Here is a 7,825-nt window from a genome sequence, read left to right as displayed (position 1 = left end):
CCCTTAGGGGTTGCCACAGTCAATCATCACCACTATCCTCTGCATCCTCCTCTCTCACCCCAACTACCACCCTGCTGTCTACTATATTGTGTACACGTATATATATAATAAATCATTTTATCGATCAACACGGATATTAGCAACAAATAGTTTACACTTCAAAATAAATGTACAAAACTTACTCAACTTACTCAAACTGGGTCTATCTTTTCTAACGTTCAACGTTGCTGGCAACGGGGTCGAACGAATCCGGAAATTCCTGCCGTTGAAATTCTGCTCCATGCCCCTCTCGTCACGGTATCATGAAGAGATACGCTAGCTAACAACCTAAAAAAACCCTCTGACACTTACTGAAACTCACTGAAAGTCACCGAAAGTCACTGAAGCACACTAAAGCAACTACAACCTCCACAAACACATACGCGTAGTTAGCTAGCGTTAGTGTTGTTGCGTCTAGTCTTTACACAGGGATTTTACGTCAGCTGGGTATTGTAGTCCATTAGATTTTTTTGTACCATTCGATTCAGTAGCTTGTCCTCTTTCATTGGACTACAAACATGGCCGCAACCGTGGCAGAATTTGATCAGAATTTGAAGTAATAGTGCCTGTACGTTTTCGGCCCTTCGGCGGGCCCATCGGGTTAAGGAATTTCGGTGTCATTTTTAACATGGGAGTCTATGAGAGAGCCCTTCAACGAGGGTCATCTGCCAAATGTATCTCCTACAAATTTCAAGCTACAGACTCCATTTAGTCTTAAAACGCTCATTAGATGCTGCTCTATCAAACTTGTATTCAGAATTTTCTAATTCCGAATCATTTCCGCATGCCAGGCTCTTAAAGTTGGAGTGGTTTTTGAGGCCTCCTCTGCTGTTACCATGGTGACAGGCTGACACACAGAGGCATACAAAGCTCTGAATTGCTCTGATTCTCCAGCAATTCAGAGCAATCCTTCACATCAGCATTCAAAGCATTCTAGTATATATTAAGATAGTGTGGTAACTGATTCAAGCTACTGAAACCTGTTGGAAAGTTTGGAAATGATTTGCAGGCTTTTTCATATCTGAATAAAACACACAATGTTTCATATGAAAATTGAAAAACAAACATTTGTTTTTAAATGTTGCTATGACGTTATCATGATGACGTTTTGGTATAGAGATATATAGATAGAATGTTGATTTCACCATAGAGACGTATCAACAAAGCTTCAGTCTTTTGGGACACAACTCACCAACCTGAGTACTCACCGTTGTTTCTTCTTGTAAAGAATTTGCATTTTCCTGCAAGAGATGGATCCTTTCACCTCATCATCCTTCACTGCAGTAAGTAACAAGCTCTTCTCATCTCTAACCCTCCTAATGTCCAAACTTCTTTTAGAGAAATAAATATGAACTAGAAAAGCATTTCCTGAAGAAAATGCAAGTTTGATTGCCGCAGCTGAAGCATTGCTTTGAACGCTGATGTGAGTGATTGCTCTGAATTGCTGGAGAATCTGCAATCTGAACTTAATTTGCTGAAACACAGTTAAGAATTTAGAAAGATGAAGCTCTTATCTGGAAAAGTAGAAAATGTTTTAATATTATGAAGATATGAAAGAGAAACAGCTGAAGACAAGAACAGTATGAAGTCACTAGGTTGATTGCCATGGCAATCAAACTAATAATAAAGACGTAGAATAACAAGAGTTTGATTGCCTAGCAACGGCAATCAAACTAATAAAGACGTAGAAGAACAAGAGTTTGATTGCCATGGCAATCAAACTAATAATAATAAAGACGTAGAAGAACAAGAGTTTGATTGCCTAGCAACGGCAATCAAACTAATAAAGACGTAGAAGAACAAGAGTTTGATTGCCTAGCAACGGCAATCAAACTAATAAAGACGTAGAAGAACAAGAGTTTGATTGCCTGGTTTGGTTGCTGGGCAACCAAACTAATTATAGCTTAACTATCAGAGAGTGTATTTAAACTCTCTATCATAAAGATTACAGTGTTAAAATGTATTAGCGATGTTAATGCTGCAAATTTCAGTGTTCTTGTAAGCCTGTTGGTAATTTCAAACCTTGTTTTTATCTCGTATGAAGGAGGTTTATCGTGTAGCTGGAGCAGGAAGCATGCCCGTGGAAAGGACGACGGAGTTCCGAGCCGAAGAGCTCTACAAATATTACAAGGTTTATGAGACCATCGGCTCGGGTAATTTCAGGACTAAATGCAGTTTGTGTCGTTTCGTGTCATTTCTATTGTGTGTTAAAGGACGCTGTGTTTTATTTAGGAGGCTTTGCTAAAGTCAAGTTGGGTCGTCACATCTTGACAGGAGAGAAGGTTGCCATTAAAATCATTAATAAAAAAGATCTCGGGGTGAGTCTGACTGAAGTGTACAACACAAAACTTACACAAACCATGACCTCAAGCTGCAGGACCATTTGAAAATGTACAAAACAAAAAAATAAACACGGCTGTGTTTACATCACATTTAACCGATGTTGAAAGCACCTTCACTTTCTAACTCTACAGGATGACTTGCCTCGTGTGAAGCTGGAGATTGAAGCCATGAAGAACCTGAGTCATCAGCACATCTGTCGGCTGTACCAGGTCATAGAGACCTCCACCCAGATATTCATGGTGCTGGAGGTAAAGGTCGAACAGACAGAGATGATGTGTGACTCTGAATAAAACAATCTTATGTTCATATATTTGCCTTCTTTGTAGCACTGCCCAGGTGGAGATTTGTTTGACTATATCATAGCAAAGGACCGTCTGTCGGAAGAGGACACCAGGGTGTTTTTCAGACAGATTGTGTCTGCCATGGCCTACGTACACAGCCAAGGATACGCACACAGAGACCTAAAACCAGTAAAAGTCCTCATCATACAGCCAGATACCACAAAATGTTTGTCTGGGTTTGACTACACTTGATTCTAATGTTTGTGTCTCTGAATCTTAGGAAAACATATTGATTGATGAGGATCATAACTTGAAGCTCATTGACTTCGGCTTGTGTGCCAAACCTAAGGTACATCATCAGATGAAAAAGTCTGATCTTTAAGGTAAAACTGTCACATACTGGTCTACATATCACGTTTCCTCTTTCTCAGGGAGGTTTGGGTTATGAGCTGATGACATGTTGTGGGACCCCCGCATACGTTGCACCTGAGCTCATCCAGGACAGAGCTTATATTGGTTCAGAGGTAGGACATGCATACTGTTGAATGTTAACATGTAGAAACCTTTGTGTTTACATTCAGGATCTCCACTAAAAAAGATCAATTATTACCTGCCTGCTCTGCTGCGTCTGCCTCTTCTTGGTTTCTTGATCTTATTCACTGGTGCATGACTCGGTACAACTGAGCTTGAAGCTGAAATACTGCTGTGTAATGTGTAACCTCCAGGCTGATGTATGGAGTATGGGAGTGCTGCTGTTCTCTCTGCTCTGTGGAGACCTGCCCTTTGACGATGATAACTGTGTAGTCCTCTACAGGAAGATTACAGTAAGAGCTCTGCTGTGTGTCCAGCATATTGGTTGAAGTTATGGAGGTGCTGCTAAATAATTTGTGGCCATGACCGACAGTCGTTGTTTTGTCTTACAGTCTAAGCTAGTGCCGGAATATTGTTTGTTTTTCCTGAAGTGTTTGTGACGTGGATATTTTTTTTCAGAGGGGGAAATATGACAACCCACACTGGCTCTCTCCAGGGAGCGTCCTTCTCCTCAACCAGATGATGCAGGTACATTTCAGTCAGTTTGTTTGCTGTTTTATTTGTGTTTTATCTTGACCTTATCCTTTTTTGACACAAGCAAGGTAGAATGGGGTTCTTGTCCATATTCCTACATGCATCATCTACAGATGTTGAAAGAACATAAAATATAGAAAATAGCCAACTGAAAAAAGGTCCAGTGGAAAAAAAATCTCTGTCACTCACTAATTGATTGCTATAATGGGGATATTATCATTGCCCAACTTGCCATTTATTGATGTGTCCATTTCACCTTGCAGAACACAGGAAGTGCTTGTTTACTGTAGGCAACTAACATTGGGGGAATTCAGATCTGTTAACTAAACTATTTTTGTCAATGGAGTTTGACGGTTTGATTCAGTGTGGTGTCAGTTCCCTGTAGGAAAACCCTATCTGACATCAAGGAAAAAAGGTCCTTCTTCAAAGAAACAGAGCCATCCTCTTTTACAATGTACACTTAATATCTTTATCTGTAGTAAAGCACAGTAGTCTGTTTTGGGAATTTACAATATTAATATCTATCTCACATAAATAATCAGTTTCTGAACTGTTCTTGTATTATAGTTTTAGACACAGTGTACATGTTGAATTGCAGTGTCTGTGTGTGTCCTGTAGGTGGACCCCAAGCGTCGTGTGACTGTTAGACAGCTACTGGATCATCCCTGGGTGATGAAAGACCACAACAGCCCTGTGGAATGGTACAGCAGGCAGCTGGTAAAGACACAAGAGGATCATCTATAACAGCATGCATTAGCAAACATTTAAACCACACAATTACAAACACTTAAACAGCTTTTGCTTTCGATATGTGTTCTCTTTGGTAGCTTGTTTCTTTTGGTTTCAAATCAAAGATTCGTCGATTTCGAGGTTTTTTACTGAAACAATAACATCCTTGTATTATATACTCAACAATATTATTTGTTGGAAATTGTTGTTTTCGTGTGTTGACATAAAACTAGAAGTGTCCCTCTTGGGTCTTTAATGGATAGTCCTGGTCTTTTTTTTTGTAGCTTGGTCACATAGATGAAGACTGTATCACTGAGATGGCAGTGAACATGAAGCGATCGAGAGAGAGCACCACAGCGCTTGTGAGGGAGGTGTGTGAATTCACTACACTGTAAAATCTGTTTAAGAGATCTGTGTGCATTTTTTGCATGGTTTCTGATGGATTTTAAAACATCTCCCCTCCCACAGTGGCGTTATGACCACACCACAGCCACCTACCTGCTGCTGCTGTCAAAGAAGCAGAGGGGAAAGCCTGTCCGCCTGTGTCCTCAACCAGCTGTCTATGATTCCTCCTGCTCTCCGCTGCACCAGGGACTACAGGTCAGACTCTGGACCACTCCAATATACTCCACATATTTAGGGCTACTGCCAGGTGGATGTTCTTCTTGTACTGATTCTCTGCACCTAAATGTTGTTGTGGACCTTTTTTCTTGTGTTCATTTTCAGACAAGAGACGCATTTCAGTTCAGCGAGGATGAAGATGCTGTAATTGTGGATTCTATGGACTTTTGCTCAGATTACATTGATGATCACATCTCACAGCATACACCCCAGGGGGTCAGAGGTCATCCAGATGAAAGAACAAACAAAGACATGGTATGTGAAAGTTGAAACAAAAGCAGGAAGCAGAAGGAGGAAGGGTGGTTGGGAGACCTGATTGTCAGACAGTCTCTTTGGTATTCTAACATTATGCTATGATGCTGCTAAGAAGACCCTTATTTTGTGGTATTTGATTGTTCACAAGCAAAGGCAAAAGGGGAGGGAGCTGCCATGGTAAACCTTGGCTAATGCTTCTGCAAGACAGCTTCTCTTGGTCTATAACCATTTACCTGTCTTTAAAGATGACAGTCATTCCCCATACAGTGACTAAATGTTGTAGAGAGAATGAATTTGGTGTCCAGCTGATGTGCTGTTCAGACAGACCACACATTCAGCATGATTCTGTCAAGAGTAATGTACTCATACCACTTTTCTCATGTTGGATTCCTAAAGAGGCTGGCATCTCCATCAGTGGAAAAAAGGTGTGCTTACAGCCCAACCCCAGAGAGGGGGCGGAAAACGACACCACACCGCCAGGAGAAGAAGGAGAGGGACCAAGAACGAACCAGTGAAAACAAGGAGAATACTGCTATCCAAGAAAATCAAAATGGAACCAAACCCACAGCGGTCACACCCAAAGGTAGGAATAATTTCCTGGTTACAGATAATGCAGAGCTTCAGGACTAGTACAGTTTATTTGAATACTGTAATTGTTTGTTGTTCCAAACAAGGGCTTGAAGTACCGTCCCTATTAGATTAGATTTGCATTAACCAACTGCCCCTCTCCACCCCCCCCCCCCTCTTTCCTTTATCTATCCCACACTCACAGTCTCATGCAGCTCTCATAATCACAAGTGCCACATCCACATGCCACACATTTGCAAGTAAATTGTCTTCTGGTAGTGACATGTGTTCTCTTGCCACTAAAACCTATCTCTCTGTTGTGTGTGTGTGTGTGTGAGAGAGAGAGAGAGCGAGTGTGTGAGACTCATTTTGCCTTTTGTGTTTACAACTCTAATGCCAAAAACAGCCAGTCATATGCATAACAGCTGTTCTTAAATTACTTAAAACTGGGATGAAACATTCACTCCATAATATCTGTTTTTTTTCAACACTAAAAGTTTCCTAATGACTCAATCATTTTTGTATGTTAGTAGTTGAACCACACCAAATAATAATAATGCTGGTACTATTAATATAGAACTATTGACTCTTGTGTCAAAAAAAGAAAAACAGTGCCAGAAGGCTGAAATGATAAATTTATGAGACCAGAAAAGCAGCAGTCACAGCTTCCTTTATATTGGAAAATGGCTAACTAGATTCTTTACTTTTTTGATGTGTAAATGTAGGTGGTGATAGTGCAACTAAGGAGCTGAATAAGAAGAGGGCAGCAGAGAACAAAGATGCTGCAAACCTTGAAATACTGGCCTTTAGTCCAGAGCGAAGGTGAGTGCTCTACAAGATGAGTGAAGGGACGATGTCCTTACACGTCTTTGGTCGGCCAATCAGACCGAAATGGGGGAAAAAAAACAAGAACATGTGAGTCACAGGTGACAGAAGTTAAGCTAAACTGTTTGCTTTCCAGGCCTTGTTCTCTGGACATGGCCGTCACAGACAGTGGGAAGAAGAAGAGAGCAGGGAAAGTGTTTGGTTCCCTGCAGAGAGGCCTAGATAAGGTGATCACTATGCTCACCCCGAGTAAGAGACGAGCCCATCAGCACGGCCCCGCAAAATCAAGGTATAAGCATGGTGAAACAACAGACCTCACCATAATTTCTTCATTTTTCTTACTTCAATAAACCATGTTCATAGAAAAGCTACAATGATAAACTTTTGTTGATGAATGGCTGTCTCCTTCCAGGATCAATACAACGTGACTCTGACCAGTCAGACCAATCCAGACCAGGTGCTCAACCAGATCCTGTCCATCCTGCCGGAGAAAAACATCGATTTCCAGCAGAAGGGGTTAGAAAGACATGCTGCCTCCCTGCCTTTTTTTCATAATGCTGCTCCTCCTATCAAATTCAGTCATTTTACCATTATTTACTTCACCCATCATTCAGGTACACTCTCAAGTGTCAGACCTGCAGTGACTTTGGAAAGGTGACCATGGCGTTTGAGCTAGAGGTGTGCATGCTGCAGAGGCCAGAGGTCATCGGAGTGCGCCGCCAGAGGCTGAAGGGAGACGCCTGGGTCTACAAACACCTGGTGGAAGACATTCTCTCTGCATCCAGTATCTGAATGATGCACTTTCCTGACAGTAGCACTGCTGGTTTTAAGTCAACTTTAGCATAATTGTCAGCAACATGACGTTTCTTGTCAGAAAAGAATGACTGATGCAGGGAGCTGTCTTTTTTTTTAAAACATAGACTAGAATACTGTGGTATGTTGTGCTGATTACATTTGGTATTAAGCTGAGAGAGAGAGAGAGAGAGAGAGAGAGAGAGAGAGAGAGAGAGAGACGCAAAACTACGAAGAAGACAGCAAACACATGAATCACCAGTATGAACCACACTAATGTTTACTATTATGTTCATTCTGAAACTACT

The 7,825-nt window shown here is 41.3% G+C and overlaps 1 pseudogene; it reads left to right on the top strand.

The window, feature by feature from the left end:
• Positions 1–2,098: 2,098 nt before the first annotated feature.
• LOC114449895 (maternal embryonic leucine zipper kinase-like) lies at positions 2,099–7,618 on the top strand (annotated as a pseudogene).
• The last annotated feature ends 207 nt before the right edge of the window (positions 7,619–7,825 follow it).

Source organism: Parambassis ranga, chromosome 17, assembly GCF_900634625.1.
Source record: "Parambassis ranga chromosome 17, fParRan2.1, whole genome shotgun sequence".
Lineage (NCBI taxonomy): Eukaryota > Metazoa > Chordata > Actinopteri > Ambassidae > Parambassis > Parambassis ranga.
Note: the sequence above shows the minus strand (reverse complement) of the source record. Positions and strands in the feature narration are given on the sequence as shown.